Source organism: Papaver somniferum, unplaced genomic scaffold, assembly GCF_003573695.1.
Source record: "Papaver somniferum cultivar HN1 unplaced genomic scaffold, ASM357369v1 unplaced-scaffold_125, whole genome shotgun sequence".
NCBI lineage: Eukaryota > Viridiplantae > Streptophyta > Magnoliopsida > Ranunculales > Papaveraceae > Papaver > Papaver somniferum.
In genome coordinates, this window is record NW_020621603.1 from 12,763,951 (window position 1) to 12,790,515 (window position 26,565).

Below are 26,565 nucleotides of genomic sequence, written 5' to 3' on the forward strand. Positions count from 1 at the left end.
ATGCAGATTGCGAAATTCCGACTTCGGACGAGGATTCTACAGCGTTTCTAATAAAATCTGAAGTCTGAAATTTTCTGGTGATGTATTTCGACGAAATTATCCATAAATTTACATGGATTTTCATTCATTCGTTCACAAATCGATGATTTCATACTTCTACGAAGGACGGGAGATATACTTACTGGAGGAGTCTCTAAATCATTTGAAAGCTAGGCAACATTAGAATCTCCATTAGCCACTCCACTATCTTCACTCGGTTCGGGATTTCGAGAAGTCTCCATATTCTCATGTCCCAAAGAATAGTGTGCTTCATCAACATGCTGCCTATCTACAAAGGTTTATGTTATGTTCTTAACAAGAATCATAACAAGTAGCATAGTTGATTTGGTTTGTAAGGGAAACCAATCATGTTTATAAGAAAACAACCCCAAAAGAGATAACTCTCAAACACAATATATTTCACTAATTTTCTTTTACAATAGGCTCTGCAATATTTATACTAACACAAATAACTACCTAGATAACCGATCTAACCAATCTAACATATCCTTATATCCTACCGACACATTTCAAACCCATGCAATACTCTAGTACATAACATTCCCATCCTCTTCAAATCAACCTTGTCCTCAAGGTTGTAAAAATTGTTGCAGTTTTCAGCCCACTTCATAGATAGCAAGGTCTGGAGGATACTTGGTTGCACGAAGCCAAGAATGTAGGCAGAGAATTCATTAGCCTGGATATATGAGTCAATGACATGAATGGTGGTTTTGCTTCCCTTTATCATCAAAAACCTCGTCATGCATTTCCTCCTCTCTCTCACTACTGCTTATCAATATTGTTGTCCTTCCCATGAGTAATTCTTTTCACTTTTTCCTTCCTTGTCCATTTTTGAGGATTGCATTTTACCATGAAGTTTATAACAAATATATGACTCTCCCTAACTCTAACTTTTGTTCACACATCAACTAATAATCAACACAAAGTAACTAATATTGTTAAGAATTTTAATGAGAGAATAAATTGCATAACATTTCTCCCCTAATAAATTCATCTTCATCCTCAAGTCCAGGAACCAACATTTTGTGAGAAATAAGGTCAACATTGTTCGAGAAAGAAAAATATATAGGACCACGAAACCGACCTTCATATCTTCCACTGTAGACCTCCTTAAAACGATGTAGTTCATGCATATCAAATGGCTGATGAATCCGTTTACATACAGTTTGATTAGAAAATGGATTTTCATAGGCTAAAGGTGCTTGGAATGATGGAAAAGCAAAACATGAAACTTCGTTGTCTGTTGCCAATTCAAATATATTGAAAAAATCAGAAATGTTGAAGATTGGCAAACCTCTCCCTATGTCTTCTGCAAATTGGTCTTCTTCATTCACTTGTCCTTGATTCAGATCTATAGATTCTTCAAATGGTCCATCAACCTCATCAAAAATAGGGAAGAAATCTTCAAGATCAAATGTGATTAAATTACCGAATTTAGTATGTGTTGCTTCACTATTTTCTTTAAAGATATCAAAGAAATCAGTTATATAACAACACCCTTGTTTTCAGAATTCTATCATTGATTGATCATAAGCACATCGAGCTCTTGCCAGTTCTTCCATATCATGAAGTTCATCTTTCATTTCCATTAAAATATCATAAACTCGCTGCAAAACATCTGCGGAATAGTGGTGATGATATGCCATTTTTGTTCTTCTAACGTTAACCGAAACACTGGTCTGATACCAAATGTTATGTTCTTAACAAGAATCATAAAAAGTAGTACAGTTGATTTGGTTTGTAAGGGAAACCAATCATGTTTATAAGAAAACAACCCCAAAAGAGGTAACTCTCAAACACAATATGTTTCACTGATTTTCTTTTACAATAGGTTCTGCAATATTTATACTAACACAAATAACTACTTAGATAACCGATCTAACCAATCTAACATATCCTTATATCCTACTGACACATTTCAATCCCATGCAATACTCTAGTACATAACAGTTTCTTCCTGGATTCATCAACAAAAATTATTTCATTCGAGGAAGTGCCTCGATCACCTGCACGAAAGAGATACTTACGTCGACTTCTTCATCAGTACTGGATTCCTGAATTCTTCGCCTGGGAACAAGTTGAAGACCTTCATTCGATGGAGAAAAAGTCTTAAAAACAAAACCTTGGTCTCGAGATCCTAATTACACCGGCAGAAAAAAGTCATGACACAAGGAGCGCTAACAACTCACCAAAGAAATGGTTGGGGACTGCACATCATTTGCTAACATCCTGTAGTCCTTACTTCTGGGTGCTCTGCCCCGAAGATTTTCTTCCATTTCCGAGGAGTCTAAATTGATCGGAAACCTCACTACACGATCATCCTGTAATACAATTAATGAAATAACCAGGAGTACAACTCAGTATGAAGGATCTCTCACTATCACTCAGAGGTCCCAGAAATACAATTTCTTGAAGTTGCACCCGCGGAGATGTCATCCCTGGAAACATCGTCTTTGAAAGTATCATCCTGGGAATCAGTCATTCTTGCAAAGTGGCTATTTCAGCACATTGTTCATACAAAGCACAGGATTCGAAAAACAATGAATCACGGAATAAAAGTGCTCACAAACACGCAACAAAAATGGTAATCCTCAACTCTTACCTATTTACGATTTCACGAACTTAGTGATAATAACGTAAAAACCTCAAAAAACTTGCTCGCTTCTTCAAACTTGCCAAGACGAGCAAAGTTCATTATTTAAAGTTAACACCTGAATTTTCATAAAACTATGAATAATTCACATAACCTTTCATGTGAACATTCGTTGATTTTCTTTGCTTTCAGCAATTGCTCAAAAATCATAAATTGATTTTCATAAAACCACGTAAATTTTTACTGAGTGAACATCCACTGGTTTTTCGAAAATTGGACAGACGTCCATTCTACAATTGCGAAAACTCACATACAGATATTATTTCACTATGAATAATTGTCTACTTTCAATAGTTGTTCAAAATCGAAACATTGATTTTACAAAAATATATAGCGTGAAACTCACGTAACTTTGAAAATATGTATTTTCTTGGTCCCTCTCGTGAGCATCCGTCTTTGAAACGAGAGTATATTTTCAAAAATAAAAATTTTCACGAAAGCTCATAGATAAAATTTTATTACTAACAGACGCACGTCTATTCAAAAAAAAAACCTTTTCTCTCGTACGAGCATCCACCTTTGAAATGAGGGTTTATACACTTTGTGAAATCTCACATATTTAAAAAATAAAATTTTGGTTTTCATGAAAGCTCATAGACAAAATTTTATATCATTAGACTCAGGTCTATTTGGTTTGTTTCTTAAACTAATGAACGAACGCATATTCTTAAAACAAGGATTTCCTTTTGGGGTCGAGCCCGTAAACCCTAAACCTACCATAACTAGGCTTCTCCATACTCAAATCAGCAGTGCCTCATCTCTCTACGCTCACGAGAACACACTCTATCTTATTACCAGGGTCCCCACCTGTGCATTTGCTCGTACATGACGTCATTGGGGTAAATCGAGGATTCTGAAACACCTTTGTAGATTGAGTTCAACCAGATCTCATCGACTGAAAATCACCATTTAATGCATTACTGCGAAACATGAATGTTCCCTACTAAGCAGGGGACTTAATGTTGATGGTGGATTTTCAACAAAGGGCAAAACCGTAAAATCATGAGCATGTTTTGACACGGCTTTCAGGCATGCAACGATTCATATTTTACGAAGCCATGATTAGTATGTTTTCGAAAATCCCCCAGCGATTCGATCCCTGACATCTCATCATGACCTCTCTGCAGAATAACATATTTGGGCGGTTCTCCGTAGATTGAGAACTTAACCCTTCAGGACGTCGGTGATACTCATTGTTCCCTGACTGCAGGAGAGTGACACACATCCACATAGAAGAATAGTTGGGCGGAGGACGCCTTCAGGACGTCGGTGACACTTCCCGTTCCCTGATTATGTGGAGAGAGTGCATAGATTCAGGCGGTTCTCCGTATATTGAGAACACTAACGCTTCAGGTCGTAAACAACATCGTGAATCCCTAACTGTGCACCACTCAGAATAGATATGACGCTTTAACTGGATAATATATTTTCTGAAGTAGATTACCTCTGTCGTGACATTCACTACTGAATTCCCAGAATAATCTATCATTGCTCCTATTCCACGGTCGAATCCACGGCCTGATCCCATGGAATGGCAATAAACAATTGTTCTGATTCTATGATCGAATCCACGGCTTGATCTCATAGAATATCAATGAAACAACTTTATTATCTCATTACTCCGATTTCATGATCGAATTCACTAGTCTCATGAAATGGTGATAGATAAATCTTAATTACTCCGATTCTATGGTCGAATCCACGATCCCATGGGATGGTAATGCTTGTTTTATTATTCTGAATTCGTAGTCGAATCCACAACTGATCCTATGAATTAATAATGAAACATCTATTCACTTTCATTACTCAGTTTCATGAATTATTCTACACTGAAATTCATAAATTGATAATAAATACTCAACAACTGGGCATCTGGACCATCACTGAGTAAGCCCCATAAAAATGGTGCAAGTGTACTCGACAATGATGCGCGACTGAGCACCCGGATGCACGGACGAGTGTCCAAAAATATAAAACAATGGGGAATCCTTCACAAAACAGGAGAAAATATTAAATAATAATAAAATAATGGGAGGCGCTCATGGTGGGTCCACTAGCCGGCCGGCCGGCCGTGCCCTAGCCATGGTCGGTCCGCGCCTCTCCCATCATTTTCCTTATTTTTATTATTTATTCGTGAAACTCACGAAAACTCCTTAGTTTGAGAAACTTCCTTATGTTTGCAAAAACTCGTGAATCCTCCATAACTTGGTGACTCACCAAATAAATTATAAAATAAGGAAAAATGTGCGGGACCGGGCATCCCAGCCGGCCGGCCATGCCCAAGCCGTGGCCGGTCCCACACCTCGTAAATCCTTAGCTTTTATAATTATTCCTAATCTTGCGAAACTCTTCTGTTTTAACAAAAACTCATGGATTCTCCATATCTTCAAGGATCCTCCATAACTTGGTGGATTCACCAAATAAATTATAAAATAAGAAAAAGTGTGGGGGACCGGGCATCCCAGTCGGCCGGCCATGGCCAAGCCGTGGCCGGTCCCACACCTCACAAATCCTTAGCTTTTTATAATTAGTATTCCTAGTCTCGCGAAACTCCTCTGTTTCAACAAAAACTCATGGATTCTCCATATCTTCAAGGATTATCCATAACTTGGTGGATTCACATATATTATTATAAAATAGGAAAAGGTGTGCGGGACCAGGCAACATTGCCGGCCGGCCATGCCCTGGCCGGTCCCACACCTTACAATCCCTAATTTTCATAAATTGGTATTTTCTCATCTTGAGAAATCCTCTAGTTTTAACAAAATTCATGGTTTCTCCATATTTTCTCAAATATTGCGCAAACCACGAAAAATCCAAAAGTCAACATGGTCCCATGACCGACTAGGCTACTCACGGAAATATGTATATTAAAATATTTCTATTTTAATATTCACAAAATATTGATGAATTGAGCATACATGCTCATTCCACCAAAAATCAAGGATTTTCAGTAACTCTCCTGAAAATTCACTATGTTGCGCGAACGCACATGATAAAATACTGAAACTCTCAGTGTGGAGACAAGGACATCATGGAAACACATGCATACCTACATGACCGACCAGGTAATTCCTAGGTCTTGTACGAAGCCGGTCCCACACGTTTTAGCAATTTTGACCTAATTTGCTCAATTGCTCATACTGGGCCCGAACTCTCTCCAACCAACTGGAGAATCCTCCAAACGACCAACAATTGGTCACGTGACCACTAGGAAACGGTACCATGTCCTCTTGGTCGGTCCCCATATCTCTTACCTAGGTTCTACACCTAATGCTGAACCCAACAATATTTTCAGTAAATGGTGAATCCACCATTTAATCATTATTCTTTCACCAACTCTCAATCTGAGAACCCTGGTGCATGCTCACTTGAGCACTGGGCACCACATGGACGATCATCATCTCATGTGGTCAGTCCCTCTTTAGTCATGACCAATGTTCAGCAATTTACCAATTGTTGAAGGATTGACCAAAAATTAGGGTTTCGAACAAACGCTCGACGAATCACCATTCTGAGCAAGTTCAAACACAAAGCTATGTTGATTCAGCAATCAACATCCAAATTAATGATATTCGGTAATTCACCAATATTTTTTATTAACATTTTATTGGGTCACGCATCCATAAATAATATGCTGAATTGAGCAATACTTGCTCAATCCACCAAAATTCAGTAATTTATCAGTAATCTGATGAATTGAGCAATACTTGCTCAATCGCTCGAATATTGATCCAACTAATCAATATTCAGTAATCCTTCAAATTAAGAAATTACTCAATTGCTCGAATGATATCCAACTAATCAATATTCAGTAATCCGTCAAATTGAGCAATTACTCAAATACTCGAATACTGATCCAACCATCAACACCAGTAACTCGGGATATACTTGCTCAGTTACTCGAATGTTCTACTGAGAAATTCGTCATTCATGCTCAGTTCAACAAAACCTAGGCTCATTGTCTAAAACCAGTCAACATGACTAATTAAATGCACGTCTGTCATGCAGACTCCACGATTCGTGAGAAATCAATCACGTCACAAATGGGAGATATCACTTAAGGTTTTGGTATGGCGGCCTACAACACGTGGATTCATCCACAATGAGAAATGTGAGTAAGTCGTGTCAACGGTTGAAGGAGTTAGCAAAGTAGTGGATGGGTGATCAACCAAAGTCTCCGCACAACCTGGAACTGGTTTCACCACGATCTTCCACTCTCCCACTCTTTCACTTAAGAAACCGTCACACTTACAGGGATCATGGTGTTCATCGTTCTCGCAATATAAATAAGTCTCTGGATCCATGATTGAAAAACAGGATTCGAACACTCGAATACACGTTTAACAACAATTTCTCGAGCAATTACTCTCAGGAATTACATCAATCACTCAGAACTTATTTTACGGAGCTCAACTTTAGCAGTTCACCATTATTGCAGAAACCTTGAACACACCCACAATCCTTGATCATCACTGATCCCACACAATTCTCAGCTTCCCTCCTACAGATCAACCCATCTCCCTCTTTGCGACCGAATTGACTCTGGAACGACCATCGTCTTGGTTTAGGCCGGAGTCATACAGATTGATTTCCCGAATCTAAGCACCCCCTTTGCAAGGGTGCATCTTTGTGAGGTTAGGCAGTTCGCTCGGTTCGAGGAATCTCAATTGCACAGTGATTCCCTCATTTCCTAAAAAACCAGCAAACCGTTTTCCCCATCCACAGTGATGCAATTGGACTTTGATGTTACATAATAATACTGTGACACTGTATAATAATGATCGAGAATCTCGATTTCTCTCATTATTGTAGCTATGGATCTTCAACAACGATGGTGCTAAACTTACAACCTTTGGGATCATTGGAGTACTTGGAAAGACGAAGATTTCAAGGAACGTTGAAGATTGGACTATGGAATAGGAGCCACTAAAGTTTATCTGTTTTGTATTCCATATGTATTAATAGTTTTGTCACTAAAATTGAGAAAGGGGAGATTATTAGAGCATAGCTCGGTCAACGTCACATGCGTTGATATATCAAGCATGTTTGTCAATATTAGTGATCAAAACTATGAGTCTTGATTTCTAGTCTACTATAACTAAGTTTCGGACTAGGATAGTAAGTGTAGTTGAGCTCAACGACTTCATGGCGATTCATCATACAAGAAGAAGAAATGCTCAAGGAACCGGTGGAACTTCTCGACAAAAAGGTATGTGAAGACTTGAACTTATTTGTCACTCTAACGTTTATCTATTCTATCTCCTACTTCTTGAGACAAAAGTCGTATGGTATATATATAGACTATGATCATACACATTTGGTATTTCGATCCGAGTATATCTCGCCTATCTATATCTCGAAATGTGTGATTGGTAAGCGTTTCGCTTTGACCATGTTTTCTTTACCTAGTGCCCCAAGTCATGTATGTTTTGATCATCTTGAAAATTTCTTTGACGAGAAATAGTGTAACAACTGTATAACGTCCTCTAAGAATGTTTCAATGATTGGAATAAGAGTTTAGATTACATAACCATGTATTCCTTGAACCGAAGTTGTCCAACTTTGTTGATCAAGAGAAATCGGTAGGATTGTGGAATTGGCGTTGCCAAGTCCGTGAACTGACGGAAGTTTTCATCCCGAGAATTTCTGCTGGATTTTCCTATAACTCGTTTTTGTGCTTAGTCCGCGAACTGGCGGAACTTCTCTACCCGAGGATTTCTGCTGAGTTTGGAAAACTCAACCGATTGAACTTAAGTCCGCGAACTTGTTTGTGAGCTTAAGTGGTTATGATCTAAAGATGAGTTCTGAACATGAGTATTAAATTACTAAGGAATGATTTATGCAAACCGTGGCTACAATGTTCATGAGACGATTCAAACGAATCGAATCATCTTTGCTTCAATTGTGTCTTATGTAGTACATGAGATTTCCTTGCAATTGAACAACTCTTTAACTAGTTCATTTGAGCCAATTGAACAGGTTATGGTGAAGACGAACAAGTTTAATATGAATTGCTCATATGGTTAACCTTTGGGTTACTGTGTTGAACCAACATACGCGTACACGTTTGGGCACGGTTTCACAAACCGAGTAAACGTTTATGTCAATTGTGTATGACAATTTAAGTTTTCGATCTAACGGTTTAGAAATATCAGCTTGAATCTAAATCAGGTTTTCATCTGACGGTGAATATGGATTGCTTCGTAACTAAGGCAAAACCCTGATTTGAAGACTATATATAGGAGACTTCTAGCATTGAGCAAAACTAATCCCCGCACGTCTTGTGTGATACTAGTTCTCTCGCTAGAGTCGATCTTCATTAACTCTTGAGTTTCTTCTCTAAACTCGAGTTAACGACTTAAAGACTTCATTGGGATTGTGAAGCCAGACCGATACTACTTTTATCGTAGTTGTGTGATATGATCTTGCATCTTTTATGGAACGAGTACAATCAATGATTGGCTTGAGATCGTGAGAGTTTTCCGATAGGCAAGATAAAGAAATCACAAACATCTTCGTCTCTCTGTTTGTGATTCCTTAACAAACCTCCCGTGTATTCAGGAAGGATTGTTGAGAGGTGATTGATTAATCTTGGCTGTTCTTAGGGAATATAAGACCGGATTATCAATTGGTTTCTATTCACCTTGATTTTATATCAAAAGAGGAAACAAACTTTAGGGTTTATCTGTGGGAGACAGATTTATCCTTTGGTAGACTTTTCTGTGGGAGACAGATTTGTTCATTGTTAAAGCATGCGAATTTGGTGTCGTAGCAACTCTTGGTTGTGGGTGAGATCAGCTAAGGGAATCAAGTACGTAGCATCCTGCTGGGATCAGAAGCGTAGGAGCATAACTATACCTTGTATCAGTGGGAGATTGATAGGGGTTCAACTATAGGCCAGTGCGAAGTTAGTTTGTAATAGGCTAGTGTTTTTAGCGTCTTAATACAGTGTATGTTCAATCTGGACTAGGTCTCGGGGGTTTTCTGCATTTGCGGTTTCCTCGTTAACAAAACTTTTGGTGTCTGTGTTATTTCTTTTCCGCATTTTATTTTCATATAATAGAAATAATACAGGTTGTGCGTTTGATCTAATCAATTGGAAATCCAACCTTTGGTTGTTGATTGATATTGATTGATCCTTGGACATTGGTCTTTGGTACCGTCCAAGTTATTCCTTGTATTTTATTAGTACTCACAGGTTTTGTTTGACGAAATCAAATAAGGATAGAGATATAAACTCGTCGATATACTTTTAATTGATTGAGTCTTGTTGATTCTCTTAAAAGTGTATTCGAGTTTGTCCATACAGATTGCTAAGTGAAATATTGGGTGTTGTTGTTAGACCCCCGATTTTCAATTGGCATGGCATGCCTTGGCGCGGTTTGGCGTGGCCAAACTAGGGTTTCGGGCCAAAGGTTACCATGCGTTGTCTGGTAACCTTGGATGGCTAGGATTTGCTCCTGGGATTGAAGGGCGACCGTTGATTGTCACACGCATTCGTTTTAGTAGCCGCATAGGGAAGGCCAGCATGGTGGCGCGTCTAGGGTTGGCATGTCATTGGCATGGCATGCCCTGGCGTGGTTTGGCGTGGCCAAACTAGGGTTTTGGGCCAAAGGTTACCATGCGTTGTCTGGTAACCTTGGATGGCTAGGATTTTCTCCTGGGATTGAAGGGCGACCATTGATTGTTGCACGCCTTCGTTTTAGTAGCCGCATAGGGAAGGCTAGCATGGTGGCGCGGCTAGGTTGGCATTCCATTGGCATGGCATGCCTTGGCGCGGTTTGGCGTGGCCAAACTAGGGTTTCGGGCCACAGGTTACCATGCGTTGTCTGGTAACCTTGGATGGCTAGGTTTTCTCCTGGGATTGAAGGGCGGCCGTTGATTGTCGCACGCCTTCGCTTTAGTAGCCGCATAGGGAATGCCAGCATGGTGGCGCGGCTAGGTTGGCATGCCATTGGCAAGGTGCGTTTGGCATGGTGGGGCCAAGGGCTTGGCATGCCGTTTGGCACATGGTGCGGCTAGCATGGCTAGGTGTGTTTGGCTTGGCATGGCGGGGCCAAGGGCTTGGCATGTCGTTTGGCACATGGTGCGGCTAGCACGGCTAGGTGCGTTTGGCTTGGCATGGCGGGGCCAAGGGCTTGGCATGCCGTTTGGCACATGGTGCGGCTAGCATGGCTAGGTGCGTTTGGCTTGGCATGCCGTTTGGCACATGGTGCGGATGGCATGGTTGGAACGCCTTGACGCGGAGATGTGGCCGACACGATTTTCCATTGGCATAGTGGTGCGGCTGGCTTGGTTGGCATGCCTTAGCGCGAAGATATGGCTGGCACGGTTTGCCATTGACACAGTGGTGCGGCTGGCATGGTTCGCATGCCTTGGCGCGGAGATGCGGCTTGCACGGTTTTCCATTGGCACAGTGGTGCGGATGGCATGGTTGGCATGCCTTGGCGCGGAGATGTGGCTGGCACGGTTTTCCATTGGCACAGTGGTGCGACTAGCATGGTTGGCATGCCTTGGCGCATAGATGTGGCTGGCACGGTTTTCCATTCGCACAGTGGTGCCGCTAGCATGGTTGGCATGCCTTGGCACGGAGATGTAGCTGGCACGGTTTGCCATTGGCACAGTGGTGCGGCTGGCATGGTTGGCATGCCTTGGCGCGGAGATGTGTCTGGCACGATTTTCCATTGGCACAGTGGTGCGGATGGCATGGTTGGCATTCCTTGGCGCGGAGATGTGGTTGGTACGGCTTGTCATTGGCACAGTGGTGCAGCTATCATGGTTGGCATGCCTTTGCGCGGTAGCATTAGAATTTAGAGTTTTACACAGGTGATGTCAGTCAATGTTAAGGGTTCTGCCGTGGAACATGACACATAGAAAGAAAAAAATGTACCTTGGTAATTCTTACGTAAGCATGCTGATCGATTTAATAAATGTGCTAACGGTCATGATGATGTCATGTCAGAGGTGCGGTTTTACGATTTTAACCTTAGGCTAAAAACCACCATCAACATTAAGTCCCCTGCTTAGCTCGGAACGGGAGCATTGTTTCGAGGTAAGCATAAGATGGTTCCAGGCTAGGACAAGAAATTGAAACAACAAGTCGTGATAAGATGGTCAGGAAAGTCTGTCTAACCTTTTTCGAGAGGTAAAGAAAGTTTGTGCTTCTCATGTTGGCGGCCTTGCATAAATTGCACTAGTGATGCAGACCGTGATGTGGCGAGATGAAAACTGTTGACCTGATCTGGCTATGTATCTCCTTGGATGGGTTAGGGCACATCGTGACGCTGACTTGGCGAATTTGCTGGTATTGGCCAGTCACGGCGCTGACGGCTTGGCATGTGGGGCCAAGGCAATGGCGCGGTCTTTGGATAGGCAAAGCATGCGCTGACGGCTCAGAGAGGCAAAGCATGCGCGGAAGGCTCATAGAGGCAAAGCATGCGCGGAAGGCTCATAGAGGCAAAGCATGCGCGAACGGCTTGGCATGTGGGCCCAAGGTGTGGCGCGGTCTTGGAAAGGCAAAGCATGGCGGAAGGCTTGGCATGTAGGGCCAAGGCAATGGCGCGGTCTTGGAAAGGAAAGCGTGTGTGGATGGCTTGAAGAGGCAAAACATGCGCGGACGGCTTGGCATGTGGGACCAAGTTGTGGCGCGGTCTTGGAAAGGCAAAGCATGGCGGACGGCTTGGCATGTGGGGACAAGACAATGGCGCGTTCTTGGAAAGGAAAGCATGTGAGGATGGCTTGGATAGGCAGAACATGCGCGGACGGATTGGCATGTGGGGCCAAGGCAATGGCGCGGTCGGTCTTGGTGTGGTAACTTTGTCTTCACGGGACCGGTTGCCTCTTTTCCTTACTTGGCTCAAAATAGGAAATCTGATCCTTATCTAAAATTCCCAAGTATCACGCCTGTAAAAGGGGGGGGGGGGGCTCTTTTTTGTTTCACACATATTTTATTTTAGTCGCGTGATAACAATAAAGCGGAAAAACGAATCCCAGGTATGCCTTCCAATACTTCTTCTTTAACTTGCTTTCTCTTTTCCTTTGTGTTGGTGCAAACCTTAACTATAGGCGTACTTTCTTCATGAACCTGTAGAAATACTGTTATTCTGAGTTGGTATGAATCCTAGCCGTAGGTATGCTTGCACAAACTTGTAATAAAATTTAGGCGCGAATGATGTAGTGATATTGGCCGCCTCAATTATTGTGCGAAGTAGGTGTGCACGAGCATTGTCATTCCCTTCCCGTAAAAAACTAGCTTTTAGGGTTTCCCCCTTTGCCTGGTGTGGCCGTGTGCATGGTTCCCCTGGTGGGGGGCGCCTATTCGGCTGGGCGCAAGTTTCTCGATGCATGATGTGGTGATGCAGAGTCTGTCAGTCCCCATTTCTTTGTATATGCACAAAATGACTTTGAAACCAATTGGCTAGCATACAGGATGGCTCTCCCGTGTCTGATAAAATAATTTCCACGCACTTTCCGTAATAATCTCTCTTTGTATTGTTCCATTATAGTTTTTCTCGGAGGTGAAAGCAGCGTAAGAGAATTTTCGTTAGGATGTCAACAATTTCTGCCGTACCGAAGGATGTTGGAAATTCCAAACCAAGCATAGATGATGAGTTCTTTACAACATCCGCTATAATTAGAAAAAATCATCCCAAGTATGTGTCGATCCTCCTGACCAGTTCGGAAGGTGAAGGAGAGGTCCGGTCGGTTCGGTCGGGTAGTGTAATAAGGTTTTGTATTCATAGGAAAGAGTACCATGCTTCTCCCATTGACTTTAAGATCAGTGTAAGCCCGTTGCGTCCCTTTGAGAAGTGGATGCAATTCATGATGAGCCAGGAATGCGTAAAGGAAAGTTTGACCAAGGCGCAGATTATTGATGTTGTCGCGGCTTCGGCAGTTCTTCAAATTAGGAAAGACATTCCAGGTTTGGTTACTTTTATCTCCATATGGTTCCCAGACACTCATACGACCATATGCAGGTGGAGTGAAATGACTATTTCCTTGGAGAGCGTGGCCTTTTTGCTGAACCTTCCCGTACTAGGTAGTCTCGATATCAAGTTGTTTGCAGATGAAGAGGAAATGCGCGCCGCTTTGGTTGCGAAATCAAAAGGATTCGTTCGTAAAGGAAACAAGACAAGGTGCTTCTATGGTTGGTGGGTGTCCCAGTGGTTTCCGGATGAGTTGGAGCCGAATCAGAAGAACAGTCATCTCCATGTTGCGGCGTTTTTGGTTCGTTGGTTATCCAGAGATATTTTCGATGACGGCTCGGGTAAGAAGTAGATAAGACAGGAACTTATCAAATTTGTCGTAAAACTGGCAAAAGGTGTCGTTTTCCCTGTTGGATGCCTGTTTCTTGGTTCTCTGTACACACACTTGGATCAGCTGGTTGCGGATATGCGCGTTTCAAATGGTTACATGAAAGTGGATTCGTGTGTTCATGTCGTCTTTCTCCAAGCATGGATGTGGGAGCATTTCAAAAAGTATGCTCCAAAACCGTTGGCAGTACTCCCCGAATCTTAGGGTGACTTCAGGATACTGCGTTGGTCGAATAGGTCGGTTCGAACCTGGTTAGATTCCTCGACAATTCGCACACGGTCAATTTTCATCCATGGGCTCCGCTGCATGAGTCTATAACTCATATCAGTACCTTTGCTCCTGCTCCAGGCATGTCTTTGTCTTCTAGTAAAGAGGATATGGGTGTTTGAGAGATGGTGTTTATGCGAAGCTGCACTCCTGATCACGTGCCATCTTTATTTTGAGCATCTTGCAAAGCGGTCTCTTACAACATTGATAGGGCGGCTCGGCATATGGGTTTTTACCAAGGGGTCCCACTTGTTCGTCAGCCGGCTGCTCTTGAAGTTTCGTGGTTAATTGTTCTCGATGCTACTGTTCTTGAGTCGGGAAAAAGCCTCCCTTTCCTGCTTGCGGAACGAAACCCATCAACAACCTCTAAATATAACATATTCTGGCAGGATGAGTTTCTCGTTTTCCACGGGTTCGTGAATGATGTGGTAGAAAACCGTCACGGCAAGCCTTCTCCTGCGGTTTTAGCGGAGCACCCACTGCTGAAAGATCCTTCTTCATCCAAGCGAAAATCTGTTAGCCCGAGTGCAGATAGTCCCCAAGTGAAGGAGCGAAGGTCTAAAAATCGTGCAGGTGGTTTCCAGTAAGATTCGACGGCTCTCCCGACTTTCAGTTCGTCTAATATGCGGGTACGTATGATTTTCCTCTTGATTTTAGTTAGATCGTGCATATCCTTGTTTCCCTTTTGAGTATCCGTCTTTGCATCTTGTCTAGGGTCTCAGCAACGTGAACGCCTTTACCAAGCTTGCAAGTAGTCAGAAAACGTCCCTTCCCGAGACGGAGGGTGGTGGTGGTGAGCCTGTTCATGGCAACGGGGAAGCTGAGAAGGATGAAAGCTCAGGGTCCAGTGATGGAGAAATTAGTTCTTCTAATAGTAGTGATGAATCCTCCTCTGGTCGGTCTGAAAGCGAATCGGTAAGTCTTCTCCATGTTTCCTTCTTCCTTCTTTCTTCCTTCTCTATTTTTCTTTTCGAAGAATGTCTAATCCGTGATATTGCAGAGCGAAGCCGGTTTTGAAGATGAACTTGAGACGGAGGCTGGTGGAGACACAACTTTGTCTCTAGCCATGGTGGCTTTGAAACAAAGGTCGATCAAGATGGAAGCGCTGTTGAGACTCAGACAACGGAGACCGCTCACGTGAAAACTTGAAATAGTAAACCATGTATTTTGTCTAGGTGAGACTTACTCGGTTTTTGGATCTGCTAATGAAAAACGAGTCAGGTGCAAGTCCTACTTTCGTGGGAAACACCGCGATTGTGGAAAGTCCCCGGTCTTCCGTGAGTCGCTTGATGATCGAGTCGTCGATCCCTGAGTGGATCGTTTTCTTTTAACCTCTAGGAAGTCCCCAGTCGTCCCTTGTCGTGTCAAGACTGATAATCGGGTCGTCTGGTAATTGAGTCGTTGATCCCTGAGCGGATCGCCTGCTTCTACCGTCTTGATTTCTGGGTTGAAGCATGAAATCGATGGTCGAAAATTGACATTGTAACCGAAAGATCAATCTCCCACTGTGGTCGCCAATTGTTTGTGGGTGAAAATGGTTTCTGCTGATTTCGGTAATTTCGGGTGTGTATGGGTGAGAAAAAAATTTAAACCCTAAACAATGTACTGCAAGGGAGTACTTTAGATTCGAGAGATCAATCTGTACAAGTCCGGTCTAAACCAAGAAATGGCCATTCCAGACTTGCTTCAGTCACAAAGTGAAGGAGAATGGGTTGGTTTTGTGGAGGGAAGCAAGGAAAGTGTTGAGACCAGAATAGTTGATTCTGGAAGAGTAGTTGTTTTCTACGACTTGTATCAGAAAGTGGGAAGCTAACAGATAGAAAGCTAGCAAATATTTTCTGAGTGTTGTATGTTCCTGACTGAACTTGTTGTTCGGTGGAAATAGGTAAGACCTATTTATACAAGTCGAGGTTTAACGTACTTGATTAAGATTTTTTTCAAAAGTTGTTGTAGTGATAGTGGTAAATAATAGGTTCGTTTCAGACTTGTGAAGAAAATGTAATTTTTAGATTTAATAAAAATATATATACAAAAATATTAACAATGGGAGAGAGGTACTGGGACTAAGGATTTGGCCGAATTCACTACACAGGGTTCATTCATATATTCTTTGACAATTTAAAACTCAATAAAATTAACATGGACTCTGATTTTGCCAAGATAGGTTCTCAAAACATCGATTGTAAGTCCTAAGCATGATGTATCAAAACACCTAAGCTAAGCATACATCATCAAATTAAATAACAACCAATTAATTCAAATCATATTTCAATTTTAAATTAATGCAAAAGTCATAAAAAAAAATTTTTTACCCGTGTATGAAATTCACTCTCCTCCGTCGTCCCAGTGTTGGGTTTTAGCTCCTCATGATGAAAACACGCTCAAAATATTTTTTTATAGCTCAAATGGTGTTTACAATGGAGAGAAAAGGATAAAATGGTGTAAAACTGTAATCTGCGACGCACAAAAAGCGTCACAGAATGAACGATAAAACACAAGTGTTGCTGATGTTTAGACTGCACTGCGACCCACGGCTGTGCGTCTTAGACACTGTTGATAAACCACTATCCTTGCGAGTCTGTTCTTCGTGTTTTTGGTGTTCTTCATCAGCAGCAGCAGCAGAAACAGAGTTTCATCAACTCTCGATTTTTGCTTCTCTGGACCTTCTCTCGACCCCAAACTCTCGACACCCTTCTCCTCAACCCCAACAACCTATTTATACTCAACAGGTAGACCAAATCTTTGTAATAACTTCAATATAATCCGGCAGTGAAGAGAATATTTACGATATATTTTTTTTATTCTTCTGACTTGTTACGGGATTTGTTTCCTGGTTTATCTCTTTCACGCGTCTTCTCTGAGCTGTCCCTACTCCATCCAAACACGTACAAACACGCTGAATCCCGTGAACAACTCTTCCCTGCACGTATTCCCCTTTTTCCAGCTCGTGGATTGCCTAGCCAATTCAAGCCAATTATGGTCGAACCAAACACCCATACCATCTTTATTATGATATATCACATCTTTCCACAAAGTTTCAGCGATTGAATCGCACAAAATCACGTCCAAATGCAATCGAGAAAATCTTCCAGTGAAGAGCAAATATTTTCCCGCCAAAATATTTTTTTGAATCTGTGAAGAAGGTCACCCCTTATCCAGTGGTCTCCCCCTTATCCGTTGCTGGAGTCTGAATAACACATTTCCTTGGGGTGCCTTTAGTAATTTTTCTGGGTTCCTCCGGTGAATTTCTGGGGTGTATTTAGTACTCTATCCTAGGGTGTAAAACACCAATTTTCGAGCCAATTTCTCCGTAAGAGCTTATTTTTCCAAAAACATCTACAAAAACATAAAATAACACAATAAGTATTTAATTGAGTCTAACAATACAGAACATTGAGAACAAAATAGACACATAAATGCGTCTATCAAATACCCCCAAACTTATTATTTGCTAGTCCTCGAGAAAAACTAATAAAAAATAAATAAAACCGAGTTAATCTCGGGAGGGTTTACCAGAGGTGTGCCCACAAAACCATTACTCCAGACCCTGGCTATCTATGCAGAACCTTGGAAGGCACTAAAGAATCTCCTTGGTTGGCATACTTATTGACTACAGGAGGAAGTACCCTGATGCGAAATTCCAATTTTTGTACACGAGTTTGCACTCAAGCATACTAAAATTCATATAAAGTGACAAAGCTCTACTCAGATAGTTTCTGGACATCATAAACCGGAGTCAACCAATCACATGGATAGATTAAGAACATGGATGTAGAGAAAAATGTGGATGATGTTGACTAAGGTGAACCTATCCTAATGGATTGAGATACTGATCTGGACTAATATCAACACACTGGCAAATACAAGGGAACCAGTGGTCGATAATCCTAACTCTAAGTCAACTCAGCTGGCATATACAAGGGTACCAGTGGTCGACTTTATTGTATTTATTCCGGTTGGTCTGGTGGCCTGGTCTCAATTTTTTTGCTTTTCATCTCAGTCACTCTATATCACCCTAGTAATGGTAAAAAGAAAAAAAAAAGTGATCAGGATTCTTTCGATGTTTCCATCACGAGGATATGGCGAAACTACCATGTTTTATTTTTCTAACACCTGAGCTCTGTGCTTTTATGAATAAACTCTTTAGATGTTTCCATGTAATCAGATTGGTTCCTCAAATCCTACAACCAAAATGCTTCCATTAACTTAGATTAGTTAGTGCCAACCTTAATAAGCATAAATTTCTAGTCTCTGGAGCTTATTTATTGCAACTAAGAACTTTCTCCCATACCCCCAAACTTAAATTTAACATTGTCCTCAATGTTCTAAAGATGAAATTAAAAGCATGAACAAGGAGAAACTGTTACCAATGAAGCAAAAGAGATAAGGAAAGATATTACCGTGTCGCATGAATATTGGGTTACCTCCCAAAAAGTGCTAAGTTTAAAGTCTTCATCCAGACTAAGCAAGGATTAGTCACCACGTAGAATCATATAGTAGTAGCCGGAATAACTGTGGGTCATCTGGATCAAAAAGTGTTACCCAAAAGAAGAGGAAACTGCAACAGACCAAGAAGATGTCGAACATACCCTTGCTTAAGACAACTACATCTAGTTGTGGTTCAGGTCTAGGCTCTATAAAAGGGTCTAAATAAAAGGTTTTCATCGGTTGGATTTCCTCAAAGCTAAGATCCGGTTCATGTATTAGAGTCTGGAAAAACTCAACTAAGAACTTAAAAGCACATAACAACAACCTGAATAATTGGGGATCCTCTAAATCAATTAGATTTTACTCACAAAGTTGACCATAATGAGAGTAGTGGTCATTTTTAAGCAAATGTGTCGATTCTAATTTCCTAAAGCATTTAGGTTTAGTCTCATAACTTAATATTCGACACATTTGGAATATAAACGTTCCCACAGTTGGAAGAAAACTATTTGGTGGGAAAACAAAGTCAATCTGGGGATCATATCCTTGGAAAACCACATCAACCAGAGGATGGGTTTCTAACGACTGAACTTCTTCCTGGACATCATTAGGTTCGGGAAAACGAGTATGAAGGTAATTTTGTAAAATTGTCGAGGCAGAGATATCAAGTCCTAAGTGAAGGGACTTTCTGAGAGTTAAAGTTAAGGCACTAGGAAGGTGATAATCACCCCCAAACTTAGAGTTTTCAGTGTCTATAGATAGACTAGTTACAATCTCCCTAATTTCTGGATCATTAGATTCTTGAAAATGGTCAATTGATTCTTCTAATTTATTATCAGGTAGTGCATCTTTACTCATCTCTACGGGTATATCTTCTTCATCTAATACTATTGTTTCTAAGTCGCTAGACTCTAAAACAGCATTTTCGGAATAAACCCGTTCCTCTAAACCACTATCGGCTTCGTAATCAAAAGGAAAAACTACATCATCTAAAACGGTGGTATCCCTAATCAAATCCTCGTCCTTTTGAATAGGTGGATAATCATAAAAATTATTTGGATTTGAACTAGAAATAATATAATCATTATAAAGCTCAATTGGATTAATAGATTCCTGATCACTATGCCTACATATTTCAGATTCTTCATTACTACTATCCTCATCATCATAATAGTACAAAGATGATTGAACCTTATCTAAATAAGTAGTGTCTTTTATTCTAGCCTCGTCCTCTAAATTAGGCAAATATTCACTATTGATATCAAGGGTAGAATTAGAAACCCTATTTTGGAAATTTAGATTATTTCGAGCAACATTAGCCAACTGTTCATTTTCTGCCTCTAGACGTGCCTGAATTTCACTGAGCATAACACTTATACGTTCACCACTCTCGTTTATCATCTCAGAATATCGTGTACACTCTTATTTTGAACTATTCATTGCAACTAAACGTTTATACGTCCTTTCAATCCGTTGTTGGGTCTCTTCTAGAGATGGAACTGGTTCAGAAATATCATAATCAGGACTAGTTTCCAAAAACGAGTAACCAGTACTACAGTGTTCCTGATTTTCTTGCTCGTAAGACCAATTCGCGTGTGGATAGTAATTGGGCTCACAATGGTATGAACCATAATCTTGAAAAGGTTGGCGTTCCCAACTACTATTCCCACCATGGTCATAAAAATGATGATGTCCATATTCAAATTCAGATCGATACTCATTGTGTTGGCTTCTGTCATACCAGTTCGACATTCTGAATTACAAGGGAATTCTATACAATCACAAACAAGGATGACTCGACCAAATCAAACCTACTGATTTCTAGCAAACAAAAAGCATGATGGCTCCACTTAGATTATTTTCTAGACCATCTTCTATTCCTTCGAAAAGGAATTCGTTACAATTTGAGCACACCCCTCTGGAATCAATCCGAGCTAATGTAAGTTGAATCGAGGCGAGGGAAGCTCAGTGGAGCTTTGATACCCAAAGCCTCACCGGTATTACAAGGCGGCGCAGTCACACATTCAACTTACAGAAACCATCAAGAACTTTGAAGTATGCTTAAAATAGTAACCAATATTTTTCGAAAGATTTTCCTACCAAGCTCGTTACCCTATCGGTCTCGTTCTAATCAAATTTTAAGCTTGGGTTCGTGTTAGGTTTCGTTTTCCTAAGGCGGGCAAGAAGGGAACGGTGATGAAATCCGAACCCTTATCTTATATGGCCAGTTCTTTCCCTTTAATAGGAAATTAAAGCAGACGGTTCAGTCCTCAACATATAATCACCTTAAGGCAGACAGTAAACCCGCTGACAGGAGATTCGCGGGTGTTTAGAAGTTTACCTCCCGTACCAGACGGGCGAAGAACCGCTGTAGTCGACTCGGGCCACTGACTCCGGTGTCAGTGTGCGAACCCGAGGGGCCGAGACGATATTGTAATCGTCGTCCTTCCCTGCAAACAGTTTATATTTTATTTTTATTTTTTTTTATATAACCCTTCCGTAGGGTTTAAAATTAAAATAAATTGTCCAAAGTCCAGTCCAATGAAAAGAAATACAAAAAATAATAATAATAATTACAAAAAAATAAAATAAAATGGAAAGTCTTTTAAAAAAAATAAAATAAAATAAATCTCTCTCTCTCTCTTTTTTCTCTTTTTTTTTTTTTTGCTTTGTCTTTTTCCTTCTCTTTTAGCTTTAAGCTTTGATTCCAAGGTCTTTAGTATCCAACTTCAAACCTGTAATACAAAGACACAACCAAAGAGACGTAAAAAAAAAAATGGAATAATAAAAAATAAGAAAAACCTAAAAATTCTACCTAAGCACAAATCCGCGTCGGCGGCGCCAAAATGATTAAGATTTTTTTCAAAAGTTGTTGTAGTGATAGTGGTAAATAATAGGTTCGTTTCAGACTTGTGACGGAAATGGAATTTTTAGATTTAATAAAAATATATATACAAAAATATTAACAATGGGAGAGAGGTACTGGGACTAAGGATTTGGCCGAATTCACTACACAGGGTTCATTCATATATTCTTTGACAATTTAAAACTCAATAAAACTAACATGGACTCTGATTTTTCCAAGATAGATTCTCAAAACATCGATTGTAAGTCTTAAGCATGATGTATCAAAACAACTAAGCTAAGCATACATCATCAAATTAAATAACAACCAATTAATTCAAATCATATTTCAATTTTAAATTAATGCAAAAGTCATAAAAATGAATAAAATAAATTTACCCGTGTATGAAATTCACCCTCCTCCGTCGTCCCAGTGTTGGGTTTTAGCTCCTCATGATGAAAACACGCTCAAAATATATTTTTATAGCTCAAATGGTGTTTACAATGGAGAGAAAAGGATAAAATGGTGTAAAACTGTAATCTGCGACGCGCAAAAAGTGTCACATAATGAACGATAAAACACAAGTGCTGCTGATGTTTAGACTGCACTGCGACCCACGGCTGTGCGTCTTAGACACTGTTGATAAACCATTGTCCTTGCGAGTCTGTTTTTGGTGTTCTTCATCAGCAGCAGCAGCAGAAACAGAGTTTCATCAACTCTTGATTTCTGCTTCTCTGGACCTTCTCTCGACCCCAAACTCTCGACACCCTTCTCCTCAACCCTAGCTACCTATTTATACTCAACAGGTAGACCAAATCTTTGTAATAACTTCAATATAATCCGGCAGTGAAGAGAATATTTACGATATATTTTTTTTATTCTTCTGACTTGTTACGGGATTTGTTTCCTGGTTTATCTCTTTCACGCGTCTTCTCTGAGCTTTCCCTACTCCATCCAAACACGTACAAACACGCTGAATCTCGTGAACAACTCTTCCCTGCACGTATTCTCCTTTTTCCAGCTCGTGGATTTCCTAGCCAATTCAAGCCAATTATGGTCGAACCAAACACCCATACCATCTTTATTATGATATATCACATCTTTCCACAAAGTTTCAGCGATTGAATCGCACAAAATCACGTCCAAATGCAATCGAGAAAATCTGCCAGTGAAGAGCAAATATTTTCCCGCCAAAATATTTTTTTGAATCTGTGAAGAAGGTCACCCCTTATCCAGTGGTCGCCCCCTTATCCGTTGCTGGAGTCTGAATAACACATTCCCTTGGGGGTGCCTTTAGTAATTTTTCTGGGTTCCTCCTGTGCATTTCTGGGGTGTCTTTAGTACTCTATCCTAGGGTGTAAAACACCACTTTTCGAGCCAATTTCTCTTGCAAGAGCTTATTTTTCCAAAAACATCTACAAAAACATAAAATAACACAATAAGTATTTAATCGAGTCTAACAATACAGAACATTGAGAACAAAATAGACACATAAATGCGTCTATCAGTACTCTGGTCTCATTAAGGAATGGAAAAATGGGTGAGTAAATCGGAGGAGGTGGTAACCGTTAATGCATGGAATTGATGTTCCATAAAAAAGAGTGTTTCACCATTAGTCTCTGTATTTACTAACCGCCTCATCCTTATGAAACTTCCTTATTACGGGCGTAGTGTCCGCCGCACGCTGTAAACCGCCAAACCAATACCCAAAGAGGATCCCCCAGTTTGTGATATGTGTTGATGTCTCGAATATTTTCGTGGAAAACATGTAGCATATTGTCGTTGCCTGGTAAGACGAGCTTGGGAGACTTGCTGGCTTGGTGACCTTCGACGGTCGAGATTTTGCATCTTAAGAGGAAAGGTAGTCGTTGATCGTCGCACGCTTTCGTTTTTGGTGTCCGCATAGGGAAGGCCAGCATGGTGGCGCGATAAGGTTGGCATGCCATTGGCATGGCATGCCTTGGCGCGGTTTGGCGTGGCCAAACTATGGTTTCGGGTCAAAGGTTACCATGCGTTGTCTGGTAACCTTGGATGGCTAGGATTTGCTCCTGGGATTGAAGGGCGACCGTTGATTGTCGCACGCCTTCGTTTTAGTAGCTGCATATGGAAGGCCAGCATGGTGGCGCGGCTAGGTTGGCATGCCATTGGCATGGCATGCCTTGGCGCGGTTTGGCGTGGCCAAACTAGTATTTCGGGCCAAAGGTTACCATGTGTTGTCTGGTAACATTGAATGGCTAGGATTTTCTCTTGGGATTGAAGGGAGACCGTTGATTATCGCACGCCTTCGTTTTAGTAGCCGCATAGGGAAGGCCAGCATGGTGGCGCGACTAGGTTGGCATGCCATTGGCAAGGTGTGTTTGGCATGGTGGGGCCAAGGGCTTGACATGCAGCTTGGCACATGGTGCGGCTAGCATGGCTAGGTGCATTTGGCTTGGCATGCCGTTTGGCACATGGTGCGGCTAGCACGGCTTGGTGCATTTGGCTTGGCATGTCATTTGGCACATGGTGCGGCTATCATGGATAGGTGCGTTTGGCTTGGCATGGCGGGGCCAAGGGCTTGGCATGTCGTTTGGCAGATAGTGCGGTTGACATGGTTGGCATGCCTGGGCGTGGAGATGTGGCTGGCATGGTTTTCCATTGGCACAGTTGTGTGGCTGACATGGTTGGCATGCGTTAGCGCGGAGATGTGTCTGGCACGGTTTTCCATTGGCACAGTTGTGCGGATGGCATGGTTGGAATGCCTTTGCGCGGAGATGCGGCTGGCACGGTTTGCCATTGGCACAGTGGTGCGGCTGTCATGGTTGGCGTGCCTTGGAGCGGAGATGTGGCTGGCACGGTTTGCCATTGGCACAGTGGTACGACTGGCATGGTTGGGATGCCTTGGCGCGGAGATGTGGCTGGCACGGTTTGCCATTGGCACAGTGGTGCGGCTGGCATGGTTGGAACGCCTTCGCGCGAAGACGTGGCTGGCACGGTTTGCCATTGGCACAGTGGTGCAACTTGCATGGTTGGCATGCCTTGACGCGGAGATGTGGTTGGCACAGCTTGCCATTGGCACAGTGGTGCGACTGGCATGGTTGGGATGCCTTGGCGTGGAGATGTGGCTGGCACGGTTTGCCATTGGCACAGTGGTGCGGCTGGCATGGTTGGCATGCCTTAGCGCAGAGATGTGGCTGGCACGGTTTTCCATTGGCACAATGGTGCGACTGGTATGGTTGGCATACCTTGGCGCGGAGATGTGGCTGGCACGGTTTTCCATTGGCACAGTGGTGTGACTGGCATGGTTGGCATGCCTTGGCGCGAAGATGTGGATGGCACGGTTTGCCATTGGCACAGTGGTGCGGCTGGCATGGTTGGCATGCCTTAGTGCGGAGATGTGGCTGGCACGGTTTTCCATTGGCACAGTGGTGTAGCTGACATGGTTGGCAGGCCTTGGCGCGGAGATGTGGATGACACGGTTTGCCATTGGCACAGTGGTGCGGATGGCATGGTTGGAATGCCTTAGCGCGGAGATGTGGCTGGCACAGTTTTCCATTGGCACAGTGGTGCGGCTGGCATGGTTGGCGTGCCTTGGCGCGGAGATGTAGTTGCCACGGCTTGCCATTGGCACAGTGGTGCGGCTGGCATAGTTGGCATACATTAGCGCGGAGATGTGGCTGGCACGGATTGTCATTGGCACAGTGGTGCGGCTGTCATTGTTGGCATGCCTTGGCGCGGAGATGTGGCTGACACGGTTTGCCATTGACACAGTGGTGCGGCTGGCATGGTTGGAATGCCTTAGCGCGGAGATGTGGCTGACACGGTTGCCATTGGCACAGTGGTGGCTGGCATGGTTGGCATGCTTTAGCGCGGAGATGTGGCTGGCACGGTTTGCCATTAACACAGTGGTGCGGATGGTATTGTTGTCATGCCTTGGAGCGGAGATGTGGCTGACACGGTTTGCCATTGGCACAGTGGTGCGGCTGGCATGGTTGGAATGCCTTAGCGCGGAGATGTGGCTGGCACGGTTTGTTATTGCCATAGTGGTGCGGCTGGCATGGTTGGCATGCCTTGGCGCGGAGATGTGGGTGACACGGTTTTCCATTGGCACAATGGTGCGGCTGGCATGGTTGGAATGCCTTAGCACGGAGATGTGGCTGGAACGGTTTGCCATTGGCATGGTTGGAATGATTTAGCGCGGAGATGTGGCTGGCACGGTTTTCCATTGGCACAGTGGTGCGGCTGGCATGGTTGGCATGCCTTGGCGCGGAGATGTGGTTGGCACGGCTTGCCATTGGCACAGTGGTGCGGCTGGCATGGTTGGCATGCCTTGGCACGGAGATATGGTTGGCACGGCTTGCCATTGGCACAGTGGTGCGGCTGGCATGGTTGGCATGCCTTGGCGCGGAGATGTGGCTGGCACGGTTTCCCATTGGCACAGTGGTGCGACTGGCATGGTTGGCATGCCTTGGCGCGGATGTGGCTGGCACGGATTGCCATTGGCATAGTTGTGCGGATGACATGGTTGGAATGCCTTGGCGCTGAGATGCGGCTGGCACGGTTTTCCATTGGCACAGTGCTGCGACTGGCATGGTAGGCATGCCTTAGCGCGGAGATGTGGCTGGCACGGTTTCCCATTGGCACAGTGGTGCGACTGGATGGTTGGCATGCCTTGGCGCGGAGATGTGGCTTGCACGGTTTGCCATTGGCACAGTGGTGCGTCATGCATGGTTGGAATGCCTTAGCGCGAAGTTGTGGCTGGCACGGTTTGCCATTGGCATAGTGGTGCAGCTTGCATGGTTGGCATGCCTTGGCGCGGAGATGTGGTTGGCACGGCTTGCGATTGGCACAGTGGTGCGATTGGCATGGTTGGGATGCCTTGGCGCGGAGATGTGGCTGATACGGTTATCCATTGGCACAGTGGTGCGGCTGGCATGGTTGGCATACCTTAGCACGGAGATGTGGCTGGCACGGTTTTCCATTGGCACAGTGGTGCGACTGGCATGGTTGGCATGCC